The 23,423-nt window shown below is 39.3% G+C and overlaps 1 long non-coding RNA gene across 2 annotated transcripts; it reads left to right on the forward strand.

Moving 5' to 3' along the window:
• The first annotated feature begins 891 nt into the window (after nt 1-891).
• On the forward strand, nt 892-12,602 carry LOC121136774. 2 transcript variants are annotated; one of them, XR_005873899.1, is made up of 3 exons: nt 892-964; nt 10,199-10,261; nt 12,478-12,602. It is a non-coding gene; the product is annotated as an uncharacterized LOC121136774 (long non-coding RNA). The 2 variants fall into 2 exon arrangements; XR_005873900.1 differs by having other exon boundaries at nt 898-999.
• The last annotated feature ends 10,821 nt before the right edge of the window (nt 12,603-23,423 follow it).

A 23,423-nucleotide genomic window follows, 5' to 3' on the forward strand; every position in this document is an offset into this window, starting at 1 on the left:
CATATATTTCTGGTGATGTTGGTATCAAGCAACCCACTGTACTGACAGTCACAGGACAGCAGAGCAGAGTCTGTAATCTCAACTGAGAGAGGGGACCATGAAGTCACAGCCAGCCTGGGCTGCATAGTGAGTTCCTAGCTGTGTGCGATGACGTTACCCAAGGCAGAACTAGTGGAGGTGTGGTGGGTGGGAGGAGTTCACTAAAGGAGCACACTGAGTGTGAACAGTAGACTTCCCTGCTAAGTCCTCCAGAGGCTCCAGCTCAGAAACCGTCAATGGTCACCACTCCTCTCTGTCCTGCTTCCCACCGTGTTAGGGTGGTAAGCCCTGTACCTGAGGACACATTCGTTTTTATGATTCCCATGTGACGGCTGCTGGTCCCAGAAGTCTGCTCCTCTCTCCTCATTGAACCAAAGCCATCCAGGGACTCTGCTCTCTAATGGCAGGCTTAGGGCCGTGTGCTTTTCTGATTAACACTGGCCCCTGGAGTAGGCCTTAAGCTTCATTGACTCCAGGACTTATGGCCTCTGGTTGTTGTTGTCTAACTTAGCCTTGTTAACCCTCCAGCACAGAACGTTCAGCGACCATTTGGGAGTAAATGACCAGGGGCCTTTGCGTTAATAATTAAATATATTCACTAGAGCATATACAATCTGTCCCTGGGAAAATTCTGCTGCTTTTAATAAAAAGATGTTTTTCTTCCCATACATGTTTTTAGTTACAAATGTAGTACTTTTTTTTTCTTTTGAGAGTGGTGATTTGGGGGTAATGACAGTCCGTAACATCAGTTTTTAAATTGTTTCTATGACTCTGATTTTGAAAAGTAATCAATTGTTGAGTCATCACTGGGTTATAAACAGGAAGCAAACTGGCTGAGCCCAGGAGGAGAATCTGGGAGGAGACTGGGGTTCAGATATTGTCTGTGGTCTTGGCAACTGTGTCCCTCTCCAGTACTTTAGAAAGAGTAAGTAGTAACAGCTGACTCCATACATCCTCTAGGTATGTGACATAGATTTATTATAATTTTGGAACCTAAGAATTTTATACTTAAGTTAACTCTGTTAAGTAGTACATATTTTACTTCAAAATATATTCTTTTGTTATGGTCCCTTTGATTGTCATAATAAAATTAATACATTACTATGCCGAGAAATTCAGAAAGTAATAAAAATAAATTTCATGTAATCACATTATTTGGGAAAATAAATCTACTTCATCTGGTTTTTGATGCCATGGTTCTTGATGCCATTTTGTGTTTTTATACTTAATATTGTGATATAAGATGCTTAAGGCCATTTAGTATTCTATCACGTATAATTGTATATAGTATTCTATCATATATCATTTTGTGTTATTTAAAAAATAATGCTCTTTTATTATTATAAAGTAGATAGCAAAGGATATTTTTACAAAAACATTCTCTATCTAGTTATCATCTGTCTGTCTGTCTATTAACCACCCATTTATTAATTATCTCTCTTCCCATCTACCTTCTATCTTCCTGTTAACATGAACTGTTTCGTGTAGCTCTGCATATTGAATTGTAACACAACTTTATATATAAACAGACTATAATATATCTACTTTTGTACCGAATAGCCACGTCTCAGCCAGTCATAAGCACCACTATTCAAACTAGTGCAAATAAGCCAGGTGCAAGCTGTAGGCACCAGGACTGTCTGTACACATCTAAATTCCTGTACATCTCTTTATTTTCTCTGCGTGTGCTTCGAACACATGTCATAGAGTGAAGCATTCTCAGCCATTTTGATCTGTACTTTGTTTTAATTCTAGAACCACAAATAAAACCAGTTAACACCTGTGAAACTTGATCTAATGTAATTCTGTCTTTTAATATATCTGTATCTTTCATAACAATCTTTCTTAAGACAAATTCCTCAAAATGAAGTTACTGGATCTAAAAACGGAAACTGTTTAAAGGTCACAGTATAGTTTTCATTGTAAAAATTCCTAATCCCATCTTCGCATGTACTAACTCAGACAATGTAATGTGGGAAATTGCTGTCACTCTCAGTTTCAATGTGTACTTTTTGCTTATTATGCTTTTTTGTGAGTTATATCATCCATATTCTTCATTTACTTATCTATTATTTTGTTAGATTGCATAATGCTTTTTATGTTAAGAATAGCACTATGAAACATCCATTTTGACATTGTTTGCATTTCAATCCTATGTATTTTTAAATTATAATAAACAATATATATTTAATGTGTGATATTTGATACCTATTTATCTCTTGGGAATCAAATATCTGTCTCCTGATTCTATGACTTGTATTTTAACTCTGTTTACAGTGTCTTTCATAAGTGGAAGTTTCCATTTTTTATGCATGAGATGTTATTTCCAAGAACATGGACTACTTGTCTTTGGCTGAAACTTGTCCCCAGTACCATTAATTGCCAACTGTTTCTCAGGAAGGGCTGGGCATCATGGACTTCTTCCTCTTTCCTGATAAAATGGGCCCAACCTTGTGCAGGTCTTGTGTAGGATACCACAGATATGTGAGCTCATGAGTGCAAAGGCAGTGCCATGTCTAGGAGATAGCTTTTGCAGCACACCATCTTATCCTCTGACTCTTACGTTATTGTCATCCTTTCTTCCATGTTTCCTGAGCCACGGGGGATAATATGATACAGGCATCTTGTTTAGGGCTGAGCACTCTGCCATCACTTATTGTTGGCATTCTGACCAGCTCTGGACCTCTACACTAACCACCATCCATAGCTGTAAGACGCTTCTCCAGGGAAGTCTATATGCCGCGCCGGGCTTGGGGGGGGGATGTGAGTATTAGACGGCAGTTTAACAACATGTCCTTGCTGAAACATTAGTAGTAAGTTCTCCTTTAATGCCAGTGACCTCCTCAGGCACTGGCTCTTCACCAGGTTTATAGTACCATTCATGGATCCTTTCTTGTGGGGGTGGGCCTCAAATCCTATAAAAAAGTAGATGGTCGATCTCCTTACATCCATGTCACTATTGCACCAATGGATAGTTTGGTTTTTGCCTAGTAGGTCTGTAGTCTCAAGGTTCACAAGTTGGGTAAAGCTGCTGATGACTTTTTTTCTCTCAGCATCTGATATAACATCTTCTGATACTATGGGTCCTGGCACACAAGAAGGCAGACTCCAGATAAGTTCCAGCTTGATTTCGCTGTGTTCTGTATCCAAAGCGTGTGGTTGATAGCTTCAACATCAAATTCTAGTGGGATACCCAGAGCAATGACAGTAGTTTATATAGTTTTGGGGGTGTCTAGGGCCTCCACATTAATCTCTGCAAAGAGATATTTCTTTGATGAAGTCCAAGACTATCACTAGTCTACATCTATAAATGCAAATATTTAAGAAGCAGTTTGACAATATGTCCATTTAGAAAAAACAATACTCACAGATTTACTCCTTGTGCTATGACCTTCCAAGCTGTGTGCTTTGCCCAGAGTCACAGTATTGGCATGAACTACCTTCTGTGAAGTAAAATTTGAAGCCAAACACAGAGCAATTGGTTACTTCCATAACAGTTGTGGCATGACTGCACTGGTAAACATATCTTGCCTAAAGAGTTGGTATTGTGGTATGGCAAGGCCCAAAGCTTAGAAAGAAAGTTGTGGCCTTTCCCCACAAGCTGCCTACACAATCACTTGTGGCACTGTGAAGGCTAGCCAGAAGGGAGGAAGCTTCCATCATGTGGCTTCCTCGTGTTCTGCAACCAAGCTGCATGGCATCTTCAGAAACGGGGTCTTACTATTCTAGTTCTGGTTCATGGGTTTTGTTTTGTTTTTTGTTAGAACTGTTGGTCTGTACATTTTAATGAAGGAATTGAAAGCAAGTATATCCAGCATTATCACTAGAAATTATGTATGAATTTCTGTCATTCTGTCAATTTGAATTTGTGATGATTTGCTGAGCTGCTGTCTAGAATGCTTCACTGCTTCCTGCACCTCCATGGATGGGGTTCTTTTTCTTCAGTCTAAAGGATTTCTTCAAGTGTCTTTTGTGGAGCTGGCTTTGGTGTCCATGAATTCCTGTAGCCTCCAAATAATGAACTGTAGAAGAAAAGCTTTGTCTTCAAGAATTTCATCTTAATTTATATTGGACTGTCAATAAATATTTAAGAATAAAGATCCTTATTTTTTGTGTCAAAAGAAATGTCACAGTGTCTTTTATGTTTGTTAATATTTAGTAAAACTGGCTCTGTTTCCAAATCAATACACAGCACATTGTTTTGGGAAATAACCCCATTGTCAATTTGTCAAATGCTGTAGTTCTCTCTCTCTCTCTCTCTCTCTCTCTCTCTCTCTCTCTCTCTCTCTGTTTCTGTGTGTGTGTGTGTGTGAGAGAGAGAGAGAGAGAGAGAGAGAGAGAGAGGAGGGAGGGAGGGAGGGAGGGAAGGAGGCAGGGAGGGAGGTTGGAGAGGTTAATAACACAATGGCCTCATCTGTATTTCCTCGGTGGATTCAATATCTAGCAGCATTTTTCCTAACACTAAATCCACCCATCTCAAGACATTCTTTCTTATCCCTGGGAGGACTGTTCTCTTCTCTAGCAGGAGCCCCATGGGGAGTCTCAGATGACTGAGGTGTCGGGAAGATACTTACAAATGTTTTCCTTTGACCCCTATGAGCTCTTGTGAGCTATTTTCACATTTCTTCAAACAATTTTGGCTGGAGAAGAGGGAATGGATTTCATAGTAACTTTTAAGTCATGTCTTGGATTGCCTACAGGAGGTTGGAAAGTAGAAGGAGATGCCATCTGTGGAGCACCTCAATAGCTTCAGGACAGCTGTCTAATAGCTCTGATGTTCACGAACATTCTCCTACAAGCTTTGTTCACTGGAGTTTGCCAATGCACAGAATTTATGGTACATTCTGGAATTCACTAAAGATATGAATGGCTTTCTGAATAATTTAGTTTTTATACTACCTACAGGCATACTAATTCCTGACTTGAATTCAATGTGTTGTGGAAAATATCTTTTTCTCTATAAAATCTAATTGTCAGCAGCTTGCCAGATGGGATTTTAATCGGGAAAGTGGCTCACGGTGCCAGGACAGACATGTCCCAGAAATGTGCACTGGTTTGGGAGTAGGCAGAGATGCCAAAGTACAGTTTGTACCTATTCCATTTTCTGTGGAAATACCACATAATTGTTGGGAATATTTGTGCTTTATGTCTGAACTTTATGAGGCATTAGCAGAAATGAGTTATTCTGGAGAAATAGTAACTTTTTCTCATGGAGACAGCTATAAAACACTCATGTTGAGTGCCTAATGTATATAGTTTTCCAGGCCATTCCAGGAGTTTATTTTCCAAGGATACCTTGCTCCCTCCACTAACAATAATCTTAAATATTTATACACTTCTGCTAGTGTCCCAGACCGGAAGTTCAGTTCTGAGGTCCCAACTGATTAGTTCCAACCACTTGTCCATAAGGAAGAACAGGAAGAGATACTGGTGGCAACTCAGGAGAAGGAACTTACATTTCCTGCCTGGCCACATGGGATGGCAGGTTAAGGGCTACGTTAAGGGTATCAGCATCCTTGGGTTCCATAAGGAAAGCACTGAGGCAGGAGTTGGATGGAGATGCTGCATGGGACACATGGTCTTATTAGGGTCAGGGATATTGCTGCTGCCCAGAGAACAGTCTCCATTTTCTTTGTAAGACGTTTACACAAAAAAACTATGACTCTGAATTTAAATAATCCAAGAGAAAGAACAACTCAGAGAAGGACTGGTAACAGAGACAAACTGAAGTCCATGAGGTAGAAAGCAGAGTCCTTCTTCAGCACCTTTCAGTGGCTAGCCAAAACACAAATTCCTGAAGTGAACTATTATTTTGACAATAGTCAAATACTCTCTTTTACATCTAATCCAGGTCTGCTGATATGGTCATTTTCCTCATCTTTGTTATGTAGAAACTCTACTTGCTAAAGTTTTTTATTCAAATTGGTATTTATTTCATTATTGGAGTTATTTAATTATTAAATTTTAATAAGTTTGTATTAAGAATAAATCCAAAATGCCTGTCTAGGGAAAAGCACACCAGCTGGTTATCCAATACTATGTGATCATCCCTGAAAATACACATACAAGTAACATTCTACAGACCAAGCAGGTTGTTTTAGTAATACACATGTATATACATAATATGCATGTAATAACAATTAGTGAAAAAGAGGTCCTGAATTTGAAAGAAAGCAAGGGAGTATATGGGAGGGTTTGGAGGGAGAAAAATGAAAGGGAGAAACATTGTAATTATATTATAATATCAAAAGAAAGAAGGAAAGGAAGGAAGAAAAGAAGGAAGGAATAAAGGAAAGAGAAGGAAGGTTAGGAGCTGGGCAAGCCTGGGGAAGCAAGCCGGTAAGCAGCATCCTCTCTGGCCTTTGCTTCAGTTCCTGCCTGCGTTCCTGCTTCAACTTCTCTCAGTTATGTACTATAGGCTGTAATCCAAATATATGCTTTCCTCCCTTTAAAAATTGGGCAGCAGATCAGTACCCATCCCAAGTATACACATGGACTTTGGACTCCCATAGAACAATGTGAGGTGCACTCTCACCCTGAACTCTTGGGGAAGGGTCTAGGCCCTGCCCTATATGAAATGACAGACTATGGACACCCCCATGGAGGGCCTCACCCTCCCTGGGGGAATGAGGGGATAAGGGGGGGGTTGGGGGGAGGGCACGGGAGGAGGGGAGGGAATGGGAGAGGGACCTGGAACTAACTTGTGTAGCAACCTCGTTTCTTATCTAAATTTAAACTGGAAAATAAAAATAAAAATAAAAAAAGGAAAGTAAGCTTATGGAATATGGAAATATATTTATAAAAAATGATTCTTTGAAAAATAGATTGAGGTCTTAACTTCCTAAAAGGTGGAGTGGGATCTTGGTGAACTTCCTACCTTATAATAGCTGACATACAGCTGATTGAGGTGGGAATGAAGGTCGGAACACAGTGTTTGCTAATGTGGGGCCCTGGGTTAGACCCCTAAGATCACCCCAGACAAACAAACAAACAAAATGGGAAAAAATCTCTGAAAAACTAAAGTCAGCCATTTCAAAGTACAGTCAATAAAGGAAAATCCTAAGTGGACTTTAAAATTGTAATTCTGACAGAAACTGCTGTGGGCTGAAACTAAATATAGGTTTTGATGTTTTTAAAAATATTTTATTAATGCTCTGAGAATTTTATACAATGTACTTTGATCATGTTCACCCTAACATCCCCCCAATATAATTTAAACATAGTTTTTGATGAGGGATTTGTGATATTTTAACATGAGTTATTCTGAAAAACTTAAGAAACATTGTGCTATTAAAATCTGTTAAAAACAGGTTGATTATATAAAACATAAGTTTTATTCTCATAATTCTTGGATTTTCTAAGTAAATAATAAATTGTTCATTGAGTTAAAATTTTATTTGGGGATTGAATTCTATTGTTTTTTCTATGATCTCCTTTTAAATTTTCTGTCTTGTTGAGACCGTGGGAGGCAGAAATAGATACAATATAAGCAGTTCAATATGAAAGAAAGAGTTCATGCTGCCAACTTATATCAGTATCACACATAGAGGTCTTAGGGAAAGATAGGAAATTAAATTATATGTCTGAGTTTTGGCCAACTCAAAAATCTATGTGTTCTGGGATAACCTCACAAGAAAAACTGCAGACATGTCTGAGTGTGGTGGCACAAGCTACAACCCAACATTGGAAAATATGGTGGTTTGAGCGGGAACTGCCCCATGGGTTCACATATTTGTCTATTGGGTCCCCAGTTGGTGGAAGTGCTGGGAAGGATTAGAAGCATTGTCTTGTTGGAGGGAACGCATTGCTAGAGGCAACATTGACATTTCAGAATACACCCCCCCCCACTCTACCTCATGGTTATAGATCAAGAAGTCTACTCTCCACCATTCCTTTGCTCTGCCATCATGGACTCTAACCCTCTAAAACTGTAAGCCAAATTAAACACTTCTTTTATAAGTTGTCTCAGTCATGGTGTTCTATCACAGCAACAGAAATGTAACTAAGAAAGGCAGAGGCTAGAAAACTGGTGGTTCTAGGCTAGACTAGTCTACGTGATAAGACCCTACCTCAAAAGTAAACACATGCAATAGAAGCAGAAAAGAATCGGATGTTTGTCTAAGTCCCAAGCAGAACCTATTTGGAGGAATGATAATAGATTTCCACAGCCAGTTAGAAATATGGAACTCACGCAGAACACTTGGTTCTCCTGTCTGTTGCTGACCAACAACCCAAGTCACTCAGAGGACATAATGGCGACCAGCTTACTAGGTTCAGACATTCTGGCTGAAGAACTCAGAAGGCACAGAGCAAATTGCTGGGCTCTGGTCTGCAATGTCTAAGGCTCCTGCCATGTGAACTCAATGCCAGGAATTATCATTAGTAACTGAAGCCTATAATCACTGTATTGTCAGAGTACCTGATGTGGCCTTTCCAGGTGGCTTGCGCTCCCTCTGAAAATGTAGCTATAGGGGAGTTGGAAGTTTTCCATAAGAACTAAGGGCTGCAAGAACAAATGTCTTTAAAATGTGCTCACTTTAGTCAGTATATTGCTTGATTCTTCACATTTCTATTGCTTGAAGAAATCACAAGCAAGTCAAATTCAAGGAAATGACACAAAGGTGTGCTGATGGGAACAGCTTTTCAATAATTTGTGAACATGTTCTAAAACTGACCCTATTTAGGTTCTATTTAGTTCCTTCTCTTCTGAAACAGAAATGATCAAACCCAATGAGATCAATGCTAAATATAACTCAAAATTATTTCATAGTATAACAAATGGTGAATTGTAAAATGCTAAAATGCTATGTATGTTTATTTGTGTTTTAGATCCTTTGTCAACAACAGCCACCTGCACAAGTTAGTGGATCAGAACCTTTTGCTCATTCAGTCTCATCTAAATGTGTTATGGAGACTGCTCCCCTGAGTCAGAGCCCAGGAGTCCTGAGGGAATGATATGTCTCCTCATGTACTAGCTGAAGATTATTATAAAGATTATTGCCAGATCATTATGATTTAGGAAGCCTTAGATATGTGCAAATGCATATTACATGCCTTAAATATTTTCTATGTGGCACATATTATTAATAATTCAAGAGAAGTCATAGAACTCGGAATTTTCTTTTATTTAAGATAGACTCATAATTTTGCTCCTGCTGGCTTCTAAGGTTACTTTGTAGCCCAGACTGGTCTCAAATCCAGACTGGTCTAGATTCACTTGCCTCAGGCTGCTTAGTCCAAGGATAATGGGAGATTCCCTATCTGGCAGAAAGTTATATTTTATTTTGTGTGGGTGGTGCATACGTTAGTGTGCATACATAGGTGTGCACACTAGGAAACCAGAGCAGGAAACTGGAAGTCTTCCATTTTGGATCTCCACCTTAATGGCTTGCTTTTTCTTGAGTAAGCTGGGTGTCCAGAAAGCTCCCGAGATCCACCTATCACTGCTCTCTAGTTGTGGGTTTGCAGGCACACATGACATTTTACAGGGACTCTGAGGATTCAAATGCATGTCCTCATGAGTATAGAACAAGTGCTCTTACCCACTGAATGGTATGCCATTCTGCCAGCATGTTATTTTTAGTGATGTCAAATTATAAACAGTTACTATCAGTCCACATTGCCAGTCTTCCAAAAATAAAATAATGGTATGTATGCAAAAACTTCAAATCTTCCAACATATATTTGTTGATTACTTACCATGTACCAGGTATAAGTTCTTAACTGAAAATATACTAGTGAATGAAATCAAAGGTCAGACATACTACTTAAAAAGAAGTTCGCTGAGAAATTCTGAGGTCCTCAAAATTTCCATATTTGCTGAAAGCTAAATATGCAGCTTTGGACACCTGTTTTGTACCCTTTAGCCTCTCCCACTTTGAATCTCATTTTCCTGGACATAAGAAGCATATTCTCTCTATAGTTGGCTGTTCTACAAAGAACAATTGGGTTGGATAATCAAATCAAAAGGAATACCCAGTACAGTATTGGGTGGCCCTTGCTAGTTTGAGTTTGTCTTTCAAAGGTTCATGTGTTAGAAGCTTGTTCTACAGAAATAGTTTAGTAAGCAATGAGACCTTTTGGAGGTGGGGACTAACGAGTAGGAGGTCTTTATGCTGATTGGTAACATCTTCCTGAGCTTCTGTGCTCTCTCCCTCAGGTACACACTTCCCACCAGACACTATGCAGCAATGGTGACTTGACCAGTGCCAGCACCAAAACTGTGAGTTAAATAAATCTCCTTTCCTTATGAATACTCAACCTTGGGGATTTCCTTGCAGTAAGAAAAATGGGCTAAGAAACACTAGGGGCAACCATATCTGAGGACACTCAGTCCTCTACTCCCATTAACATGGCCTTTGGGAGATTCCTTTCCCAAGGTCGTATGTGACTGGGGCTCCCTGTCTCAGATATTGTAACCATGATGAGCAGCCCTCTGAGCCTCAGGCATAAGGGTGTGGGGAGTTTACCCACTCTAATTCTATACAGTCCTTCCTTTTACAAATAAGGCTTTCTTACAAGACAGATCTTCTCTTTTCTCCTCTTGATAAAGATTGCTTCAATTCCTCATTTATGTCTTGAAAGCTGTTGAACAACACAATGAAATGTTAATCTCCCATCTTGCATGCTGCTATAGTCTGAATGTTTGCATGTCTCCAAAAAATCACCTGCTGAAATCCCAGTTCCCAAGGTGATACCTTTGCGAGACCCTTGTAGGTCATGAGGATGGAGTTTTCTGGAATGATGTTTATAAAAAAACATTCTTCTTCTATCCTTTGATGGTTCATTGGGTCAAAATGTACCTGCTACCAAGCCTGATAGCCTGACCTGGATAGGAAGGAAAGAGCCAACTCTTCCTAGTGCCCTTTAACATTCACACACACACACACACACACACACACACACACTCAATCATGTACACAACACACAAATACACACATATAGATACACACCCATGCATATGCACACACATATACATGCACACACACACATGAACATATGCATACAGACACACAAATGCACATACAATAAATAAATAAAATGTAATAGAATAACTTTTAGAAAGAAGATATCATCTAAGAGGAAGCGCGTCCCACAATCCTGTGTTTGTTGTGTCCTGATCCACACTGCCAGCCTCCAGAAGTGCCTGGGCTTATGATTCCTTACAGTGATCCAAACGTGGACACATCACTGCATATTTTCAGATCTTGAATATTAACATTAACATTGCCCAAAGTTACCCTAAGAAAAGTGTGAGTCCTACCCCTCCCAAAAGAAATTAAAGTGAGTTTGCTTGTCTGGTGTGTTCCAGACTTCCAGGCTGAGAGTGAGATCCACACACACTGGAACTTCATGTCTGGGGTTGCTATAGCCAAGGCCAAAGTTGCTCAAACTGTAATTCACTTAAAATAAAAAGCTGGGCGGTGGTGGCGCACGCCTTTAATCCCAGCACTCGGGAGGCAGAGGAAGGCGGATCTCTGTGAGTTCGAGGCTGGGCTGGACCTACAGCCTCCAAGACAATACAGAGAAACCCTGTCTCGTAAAAACCAAAAAAAAAAAAAAGTTAATTAAACAATTCTTCTACCTCAAGAACAGCACAAACAGCTCAATGATCTTCCAGTAAACTGCATGTGCTGGACCCCACCCCCCAACACACAGGCATACACCACCCTCTTACCCTCCCCCACCCACACACCACAGGACTTTCCTGTGGGAACATTCCAACCCAAGCCTTGACTTTGGCGGCTATTTAGCTCGAAGCCCCCTCTCAAGAGAATGTGGTGACTGTGATTTCTGGCCCAAAGAGTTCAGTTGAAAACAGATGAGGTGTTTGGGGGAAATCCCCAGGGAGAAGAGAAATGAAGACACAGGCCCTGCATTATACCTCCCTCCTCACACGCTTCATCTGACCCACGTGACCTGGTGGGGAGGAGGTGGCTTTGGCTTTAGTGCCTCACTAGCTCCAGCAGGTTCCAATTGTTCGTGACTTTGGAACATATTCTTATAGATGTCAACTGCTTGTGCAATGAGATACCAAAATTCATTTCTACAGCACCTCTCTCTGTCCCAGGTGGGGGAAGCATTACTCGAATAGAGGCTTTAAAAACCAAAACACCAAAATTCTATTCCTTGAGCTATAAACCAAAGTCTTATAGCAAAAATGAGAGATGAGAGAAAACAAACAAACGCAAAACAACAACAACAACAACAAAACTGTTATTAAGGCATAAAAAGGCTACAAAATGTTGGGATATAGAATATCCAAGACTACCTACTATGGAGTTCAAGTTATTCTTAAGTACTAAAAGCAAGTGACAATGAGTTAAGCAATTTGAATCAGGAGTTTTCAGACTCTGAATATAATGATGCTATTTTGTTAGAGGAGATTAGTTTTCTTACTCACTATCACATTTTAAAAGTATATTTGTTCTCACAAAGTCACAGGTAGAGAAGAGAAAGAGCCACCGATCAGGGCTGTGGAGTGAGTGGCTGGGTAACTGGGAAGAGGTAGCTGAGAAGAAATAAAAATAGGAAATGCCAAGGAAAAGAAGAATGCTCAAAAATTAAGGTACTGGGCAGGGAATGGGCTCGATTCCTGTAGTTGTTTGAATAAGAATGATTCTTATAGGCCCATAGATTTGAATGCTTGGTCACCAGGGCCAAACCCAGGAGCCCTATTGCTGCTGCCTGTGCATCTGGATGGAGAACTGTCTGTGTGCCGGCAAGCTTCACCATGCTACTCACCATGCTGATAATGGATTAAACCTCTGAAACAGTAACAGGTTCCACTAAATGCTCCCTTTATACGAGTTGCTGTGATCATGATGACTTTTCACAGCAGCAGAACACTGACTAAGACAATTTCTAAGCAAGTAGACATTAACGTTTGTCTTGGAAAGGCTTGGGGGACAGCCTCATTGCTGAAGTACTTGCCTTTATGAGAACTTGTGTTCTAGCTACAGAACACCCACCCACCCACCCATGCCCACACACACAAAGCTGTACATGGTACTTTAACTCTATTGCTGGAGAAGTAGGCATACACACAGTATAATAAATACATAGAAGGCTACTCACACACACATAGCACTACACACAGAGTGCTGAATACACACAAACACATATGGGCACACACACACACACACCACAGGTACACACATGTATGCATAAACACAGTATCATACACAAAGATGGGGCTACACATAAATGACTTAGTGCTACACACACATGAACACATACACACAGTATAATAAATACATAGAGGGTTACCCACACACACACAGTGCTATACCCAGAGTGCTGAACATATACACATATGGGCACACACACATATCACACAGATATACAAATATCTGTGCACACACAGAGTATAATACACACACAGGGCTATACATAAGTACATAGTGCTACACAGAGTACTGGACACAGGCACATATGGACACACACACCTCACATTGGTACATACACACACACACACAGAGTGCTGATGTCTTTGCATAACTTTAAGAATGTTGACTATTTTGCTTTCTTTCCTTACCCATAAAAAGGAGACAAGCCTACTCAAAGGGTTGTGGGGCTTGAATTAGACTATGTAAACTAAGTATCTGTAATACATGATGCTCAGCCTTACGTATGGCACACAGACACAACCTTATTGGTAGGTAGCATTCTTGTCATTGTTGTCACTGCCATCATGTGCCTTATTAGTGAGAATAAAATACATTATTTTAAGCCCCGTATTAATCTAGAGAATAGCTATGTAGGCATCTGTGAACTGGTAATGGTGGCCACACCCCTTTGGGATGGAAGTGGAAGGAGGTAAGCTTTCCTTCCCTCGATGTTTTTAATGGGTCAGCCAATCCGGTAGGATAGTCAGGGAAATGCTCTCACGGTTCTTTGCATATTTTGTGTAATTGTTCCCCAATAAACATCCATTTATCATTTATCTTTGGTTTAGCGAAGTCATTACAACCTTACCTTCATTTTGGTGCCCAGCATGATTGGGTATGTCCCTGCGACCACCCAAGTGACTGGCTGTACAGCCCATGGCTTTTGCATTTGGTCCAGTCACTGAGTTTTCTGCACAGTTCTGCGGCCTGTCCTGGGAAAAGCCAGTACTTCATTGTGTCTTTTGTGTGCTGTGGATTTGTGGGTAGCCCAAAGCTTTGAGTTGCAGTAGTTTTTCTTTTCACTCAGATTTGCTTGCTGGACTGCAAGATTCCCTATGAGCCAACAATTACCCAGATCTGCATGTTTCAGGAATCTACTTAAGTACAATTAACTACCCCAGAGCAATGACAGATAATATTATCATACAGGAGGTAAAAAATAAATAAATAAATAAATAAATAAATCTTTTAGTTTCTTATATGGATGGGATTTTGGAAGAGGTTTATGACTTACCTGGAACATATTTATTATTCATGGTGGCAATTAGCTTAATAATATATATAATATCCTTAAAGAAATGGTTTGATAATAGAGCAAAGAATGAGGAACCTATAGGAATCATACAGACTTTACAGACTGGTAACGAGACCTTAGTAAAAAGGATTCATACCATCGAAAACACTTTACAAATAATGTGAGATTAGGAAAAAAGGATTCAGAAAATTGAAAATGGCACATAAAACTGACCAGCTAACAGAAAAAAAATTGTTCCATGTCTGATGACTCGACAAACAGAATGCAAAAAATAGAGCATAAGACTGAAATACTAACAGCAAAAGTTTGTTCCATGTCTGAGACTAATGACAAGCTAGAAGATAAAACATTGCTTTTGGAAGACAATTACATGCCATTCAGATAATCTCTAAGGATGAGAATACTAAATCTTTGGAATCATATAAAAGAAGAGAACAAGAAACTGACTGATTTAATGAAATCCTTAGAAATTTATAGTGTCCAGGAAATTCAAACACTCAGAGAAACAATGATGACTAGACTACAGGCCATAGAAAACCTTAAAATTTATATGCCAGAAGCGGAGGTACAAACAATAGAGGATGAAAGGGATTTAATATTATCGGTACCTTTCAGAGTCAGAGATGATTTACCAAAGGTCATAATGTCATCTCTATGGCTTAAGCTGTTACTGTTACTGAAAATCCAGCAACTAAAATAACCCAAAAGGATTTGTTGAATGTCATTGGGAGCCAATATGCATGAAAGATTTAAAAAGTATAAAGGAAGCAATAGTCTCTTATGGCATGCATTCACATTATGTGAGGCAATTAGTAGAGTCATGGATAGCAAGATACAGGGTGACTCCTAATGGTTGGGGTCAATTAGTCTCAGCAGTACTTGAAATTGGGCCTCAAATTGAATGGTGTGATTTATGGAGGGAAAAGTCACTTGAACTTCAAGACCAAAAGAAATGTTATAAGGCCCCCCAAGACAAAATTCATGGTGAGGTTCTTTGTGTTGATGCAGAGACTCAAGCAACATATGATAAACACATCTTGTCCCTATGCCATACAGTAGCCTTGGGATAAGATTCAAGAACTAGGGAAAATAATTGAGTCCTATACTAAGGTGTTACAAGACCTGAAAGAACAATATAGTGAATTTCTGCAAAGATTGACGAGAATGGTACAAATAGGGGTAGCAGATCCAGAAGCTAAGTGACTACTCATAGAATTTCTAGCTTATGAGAATGTTAATTCACAATACAAAAAGGTGTTCTGGCCCTTAAAGATCAGATCTGCTCCATTGGATGAATGTATCCTGCACACAGCCAATATTGAGTCTAATGATTATGACACTGAGGTAGGAGAAACAATCTCCAAAGGTATGAAAAGACATCAAAATAGTGTCAGCGAGAAGGCCTGGGCAACCTAAGGGGCCCTGAGCTGTGGATCAGTGTCTATCCCTGGAATACAAACAGTCATTGTGTGCCCATAGCACAAAGAGGGATGCTCTCTCAGCCTGGACTCTTAGGAGAGTGCCTGGACCCTACCCGGAGTGAAATGACAGACTCTAGATATCCCCTATGTGGAAGAAATTGGCAATAGGGTGGGAGGCTGGGGGGGGGGGGAAGGGGAGTGCGGGAGGAGGGGAGGGAGAAGGAACTGGGATTGACATGTAAAACAAGCTATTTAAAATTAAAATAAAAAAGCAAAAAAAATACCAAAAATTTTAATTATGGTAGAATAGGACATCTGAGAAGAAATTAAAGACAAGGCATTCCTAGAAATACTGTTTCTTCTAGTAATAACTCAAACAGAAGGTCCCAATCTTCTGGATTATGTAGAAGATTTGGCAAAGGACCAATGAATGTAGATCGACCAGTGACAAACAAGGAAACCCTTTACCATCTGGAAATTCCTTGGGGGGGGCCTCTCAAAGACCCCTATGTGGAAAGTGGTTCAGTCATTCTCAGTCACTTTGGAGGACAATCCTCCTTAAAAAATTAGAAAATCCAGTGTCTGTTGTAAAAAATCATACCACTCTGGATGGCAGATTAACTTTGGAGGATGAGTCAAACATTCATGGAGGAAACAAAAAAAACATATATTTTGGCAGACTTCTATAAATGATAGAAGACCTAAATTAAAAGTTCAAATAAATAACATTATACTTGAATGGTTGCTGGACATAGGAAAGGACATTACCATTAAAACTCAAGAATCTTGGTATCCAAGTCAGCCTCTGCAGGTCGTAAACGTTCAGTTCTTCGGGATTGGAACCCTATCTCAGGTAAAACAAAGCATAAGATAGGTTGAATGTATAGGGCCAGGAAGACAAAGAGGAAGGCTGAGGCCATATGTGACTGTATAGCAACAAATCTATTGAGTCATGTTCTATCGAAGTCATGGAATACCCATATTAACATTCCTCCAGTATCAGATATGAACCATAAACAAATTCATGGTTGTGGAAAAAATATTGTAAGGAACTATATAAAACAGTCTGTACAAAAACAGAATACAGGCGCCAAACTAACAGAAGAACCAAAAGCCTTACCCTTAAAGTGGCTAACTGATGAGCCTGTTTGGATATCTAAAGAATGGCCTATCATAGTTAATGATTTAAAAGACTGTTTCTTATTATACTTTTCAAGAAAGGGGTAAGGAGGAATGTGCCTTCACAGTGCCTATGTACAATAATTCTCAGCCAGTCAGGAGATATCTTGCCACAGGGAATGTTAAATAGCCTCACCCTGTGTCAATATTTTGTGCAAAAAACATTGGAAATAATTCATAAACAGTTTCCACAATATATAATTTACCATTATATGGATGATATATTGTAGGCTGATTATAAGGCAGCAACATTAGAAAAAATGCTTGAGGAAGTAAAGGAAGTCTTACCTCATTGGGGATTACAAATTGCCCCCCAAAAATGCAAAGAGGAGATTTTTATTAATTATCTAGGATATAAATAGGTCTACAGAAAATTAGACCACAAAATGTATAGCTCAGGAAGGATCAATATTAGACTCTCAATGATCTTCAAAAATTGTTAGGAGAGATTTTCCAGCTACAGACCATAATTGGAGTAGAAGGACATGATCTAAAAAAAATCGAAAAAGACCCTAAAAGGGGACAAGAAAATTATCAGCTGAAGCTGAAAAAGAATTAGAATGGGTAGAAAAGAGAATACAAGAGGCACATGTGGGCTGATTCTTTTATTACACACCTATTATAGGTAATGGCTATTATGGGTATACTTGCTCAAATGAAAACTGACAATTCTCCAGCATATGTCTCCAGTAAATTTGAACAGTTTTTAAATATTATAACATAAAGCATGTTACTGGTATACCACACAATCCTACAGGACAAGCAGTTGTTGAAAGATCTAACCTACTTTAAAGGAAATGCTCTATAAACAGGCAGGGGGAACCAAGACCCCCCCAAAAAACAGATTACATAAAGCTTTACTAGCCTTAAACTTTCTTACTGCTAATGAGAAAGGAAAAACAGCCACAGAAAGATATTGGACAATAGAAAAACATTCTGAGCTAAATCAGCTGGTGTACTTCAAGAATGTATTGACCTCAGTATGGAAACCAGGATATGTGTTACGTTAGGATAGGGGTTTCACTTTTGTTTCTACAGGAGAAGAAAAGCTTTGGATACTATCAAAGTTGATCAAGATCTGATGTGAACAGAAGAAACCTCTTGATGAGGAGAAATGATAGGTATATCCCACGAATTGTATGGAGACCTCACAGAGGTAGAGGGAGTGTTCTATTCTTGTCTTTACAGGAAAGCAGAAAACACTCATCTTCAAGAAGCCAAAAGACATTGGATGTGTAGATGCCTAAAGAAGAAAGAATAGCTATCCAGAAAGAACCATCCAACAAAGAAGAATCTGACTTATGATACCAATATCTATTCTTAGTAAGCTCCTGCTACCTAAAAACTTATATCTCCTTACTTCCTAGTACTCTGGTAGTCCCAATTCATGTAAAACAAATGCTGACTTTGGAATTGGATTTGGCTTTCCTCCTCTAAATTCAAGCATGTTATTAAAATAAAATTCAGAGTTTCTGTCTTATATCAAGAAGCCAATTGGTATAAGACAGAAGAAAACAGCATCTGGTGATTATCATTTGCCTAAAATCTGTTCTCTCTCAAATATCCTAATTTCACTCATATTTATTTTCATCCTTACTGTTATATTTCCCAGAATTCTCATCTCCTGGTATGAAAACCTATTCAAGTTAAACTTTCTGTGCTGGTAATAATGGTTACGTCTTCCACAATGATCAATAATATTTCTTAAGAGCAATCTTTGAAATCTCCACTTGATTCAACTTGTTGTCTTTGAACTAGTAAGCTAGTAAACACCACTCTAAGACTGGTTTAGGACTATGCTACTCTAGACAATTCCACACTAGCTATCTGAAATGCTGCACCTTCTTATAACACTCTGGTTAGAGCTTTAGATAAGAACTTCAGTCAAGCATCTCCTGCCACTCAGAGACTAGCTACAAATGTTACAGCTAGTCCTCTTGAGGTTTTCTGTTGCTTTGTTTTTGTTTTTGTTTTCCTATAGGATCCCATAGAGTCACCATAATCCCATTTCAGCAGGAAGTAACTCTAAGAAAAACAATGCCTGCTTTCCCTACAGTTGGCATTAAGGGTATTTTAGTTTTTTAGCTCTGGTCACTGAAAAATGGATAATTATCACCTGCTTAGGGCTGGTTTTAAGTTGTGTAGAGTTGGGTATGGAAGGTGATAGTTAGACTCGGGTAACTATTTTAGATAAGTTTAGGGGTATTGATGGGAAGGGTATGGTTAGGATGGGATATAGGTATACTAACATATCTTCTTGTGAACTAATTTTAGCAACTATTAGGTATAGATAACTTAAATTATTAGATTCTTGTATGTTGACTAGTAGGGTCTCCTTTCCGTTTATGATATTTTGCACACAAATATAAAACTGTCTTTATGTATATATTTCATATATTGATATAACAACTTAGGATATTTGATCATATTGCACTTTACAGTTCTACCTTTCATCAGACATTTTGGTATCTTTCTTGACGTCATTGTCCTTGCTAAATTATTTTGGGAAGCTTCAGCCATTGAGCAACTATGTTTCTGAAAATTACAGATTATAGTTACCCATGTTTCTTATACCTATGAGGTTAGTCAGACATATTTATCTTCAAACAATTCAAAGACCTGAGACTATGGCATTTCAATGTTTTAATATTAGTACTCTGTTGACTTAAGACACAATTGCTCTTGACAACATCAAGCTATACCCGAGAGTATGTTGGGCACTGATGACACTCCATCTAGAGTTCATTCTCTCCTTGGCTACTAGCCTCTTTGGCAAGGAACTACCCCCACCTCTACCGTTGACCTTGGACATGCTGTCCTAACTGAGCTTGCAGGAAATAAACTTAAAGAAGACTGCTGAACCCTGCCAAGTCTGGGTAAGACAGGTTTTCATTTTCCCTGCTTCTGAGATGGTCCATCCGATACCTTAGGCCTTAGCCAAAGTTGGTTGCCCCGACATTGCTGTGAGACCTTGGGTGACTGTCCAGGCAGCCTGCTGTTTCTGTCTTCACTGCACCTTTGGAAGTCTCACGCTTGCCCTTCCTGCCTACCCTAGTATTGTTATCTTCCTTCTCAGGTCTTTGATGAGACTGAAGACTAGACAGTCATAGCAATAGCCTCTCTTATCTTAGACAAGATTTAGACTTTCCAGATTAGGACTGCTATCAGAGTAATCTCTGTCATGCCTTTACCCTGATACTGGACGTGAATACTGGACATGTAGTATATATCTATTGTTCAGAGTTGCTCTTGCTGATAGTAGGTTTTAATTAGTGTATGTTTACCATTCCTTTTCCTGGAGTATACTTGACATTTATTATCATTGTTTATAGTTTTTGCATCAGGCTTAAAACCTTCTTTTTTAGACTAAAAGGGGAATTGTAGGTGTCTGGTTTGTGAACCAGTAATGGTAGCCACAGCCCTTTGGGTGTGACTTCAGGCAGATGGAAGCAAAAAGAGGGAAGCTTGAGGTTTCCCTTGATTTTTCTGGTCAGCTGATCCAGTAGGAAGCTCAGGGAAACGCTCCTGTGGTTCTTTCTAATTTCCTGTGTAATTGTCCCCAATAAACACCCATCTATGATTTATCTTTAGTTTAGTGAAGTCATTAGAACCTCACCTTCACAACAGGTTTCAGAAAGTTCGTGCAGCTAAACAAGCAAGTGCACGAGACTGTTGAACAGACACAGTCTGGCGTTCAAAAGCATCATCCTCAACAGGAAGAATTGCAAGGATTCATGTGCGAACAATAGATGGAGGTTCCTTTAAAAACTGAAAACAGACCCACACATGACCCTATTATCCTGACTACAAGTTGAGTCCCAGAGAGATAACCCCTGATAATTAACAACAGAGACTAAATGGCAGGCTAGCATATGTGTAATGAAGTCATGGGAGAGTAGATTGGAAACATAAACAGAAAAATACTAGAAAAAATAAATGAAAAAAATATTGTATAGATTCTGTTAAAACTATACACCTAGGGGTTTAATAAAATCACTTGACTCTAAAATAAATAGAAAAAATAAACCAAATCCTACCATAAGTAGATATAGATAGACCTTTCTAAAAATATTGAGAGTAAGAATGTATCACATACCATCCTGTATCATACACAATAATGTATTTCTTGCCATAAGCTAAAAAGCCCTAAAGAGTATGAGACAGCATATTTTTTATTTGGTTTTTAAAGTACTTTATTTTTTTCTTTTTCTTTATTATGCGATTATATAATACATCCTGACTGTAGCCTCCCCTCCCTTCCCTCCTCCTAGTCCCCCCACATATGCCTCCCCTCTCCCCCAGCTCCACTGATCCTCAGTTTCCCTTCAGAAAAGAGCAGCCCTCCCAGTAATATCAACTGAACATGGCATAACAAGATGCAGTAAGACTAGGCTAGGGGTAGGAGGGATTAGGTCGGAGAGAAAGATTGAAGAAGAGATGACAGGGAGAAACAACTGGAAAAGGTGGGCATTTAGGGGGTGATGCGGAAACATAGTGTTGTGGAAAATTCCTGGAACCCATGAGGGTGACCCTAGCAAGGACTTACAATAATGGAGGCTATGTAGCCTGAGCCTGCAATTTATGTCATCAAGCCAGGCTCCCAGTGGTGGAACTGGGACAGCAACCCAGCCTCGAAGTACTTTTATTTTATTTTATTTTTTGGTTTTATGAGACAGGGTTTCTCTGTGTTGTTTTGGAGGCTGTTGGTCCAGCCTGGCCTCGAACTCACAGAAATCCACCTGCCTCTGCCTCCCGAGTGCTGGGATTAAAGGCGTGTGCCACCACCGCCGGGCATGAAGTACTTTATTTTTAATATGATGTTTTATCAAGTTTTTGATAATTCATACAATGTACTATGACTATATTCAGCCCAGGTTGCTCCCCCAACTCCTCTCAGACAAAAGAACAAGTAAACCAATGGCAAGCAAAGACAGTCTGAACTAGTCACATCTGTAAGAAGAAGAAAGAGGGCTGGAGAGGTGGCTCAGCATTTAGTACTTACTGTTCTCCCAGAGAACTGGAGTTTGATATCCAGTGGCCATATTGGCAGGCTCACAACTACCGTAACAGTTTGATATCCAGTGGCCATGTTGGCAGGCTCACAACTACCGTAACTCTAGTTCCAGGGCTCCTGATTCCTTCTTTGGGCCTCCATCGACACCCACGTATATGTGCATATACCTAGACACAGACACATGCATATGCCCATAAATATTATAAAAATAAATCTTTAAAAAGAATTATTATCATGCTTCTCTTTGTTTTCCATTTTGTTTAGTTTTGAGACAGCATCGCTCTATGTAGTCCTGGCTAACCTGGAACTCGCTGTGTAGACCAGGCTGTCCTTGAATTCATAGAGATTTTCCTGCCTTTGCCTCTGCCTGCTGAGTGCTGGAGTTAAATATTTGTACCACCATGCCTGGCCCCATTGTTACTTTAATATAATTATACTGAATGTTATAAATGGTCTAAAGATCATTAATCAGCAAAGGCTATCAAATCAATTTAAACAAAACATTAAAGTTTTAATACAGAAGTGAATAAAGAAAAAAATCAATATGCAATTTAATGGTGACAAGGGTCTTACAAGTATTTTTTGTTTATAACTAAATCTGTATGCAGTATGGGTGTTGAAGGTGTGAGAGTTTAGTTCTTAAACAACATGTATAAAATCTGTTGCATGTAATCCAAATCTCATTTTTGTAAAGAGCTAGATGTTTGCTCTAATGCCATCCTCAAAGGGTTAAGAATTACTCTAAGTAAACTTTATAGTCCTAATATGCTGACTTAGTCATTTATAAACCACATTTATGAGGCTTGAGAGATGGCTTAATGGTTAAGAGCACAAGCCACACTTCCAGTAGCCCTGAATCTTGTTTCTAATGCCTCTACTGGGTGACTCTGAACTGTGTATAACTCCTTATTTATTGTGTCAGTCAGTTCTGCCCAGTGTACAAATATGAAACATGAGATTCTTGGCCTGACTAGATCCCTTTCTGGCCTGACAGGTCCTGCAGCCCTTGAGCCCCAAATAAACACGAAGATGCTATATTAATTATGAACTGTTGGCCAGTGACTAGGGTTTCTTATTGGCTAGCTCTGTCTTAATTATTAACCCATTTTCTATTAATCTAACTATCCCCACGAGGTCTTCTCTTACTGGAGAAAGGCCCAGGGACTTCTTACTCCTCTGGTGTCCTACATCTTGACTGTTCAGCATCTCCACAGAGAAAAGAAGAGAGCTATTTCTTGTTTGTCCCTGATTATATTCTGATCCTGCCCAGTTATGTCACTTCCTGCCTGTCTGTACAGACCTTCAGACCTCTATGGTTAGCTAGTGGCAGTTTTTGCATAGCTGTG

Source organism: Mesocricetus auratus, unplaced genomic scaffold (genome assembly GCF_017639785.1).
Source record: "Mesocricetus auratus isolate SY011 unplaced genomic scaffold, BCM_Maur_2.0 Super-Scaffold_100676, whole genome shotgun sequence".
NCBI lineage: Eukaryota > Metazoa > Chordata > Mammalia > Rodentia > Cricetidae > Mesocricetus > Mesocricetus auratus.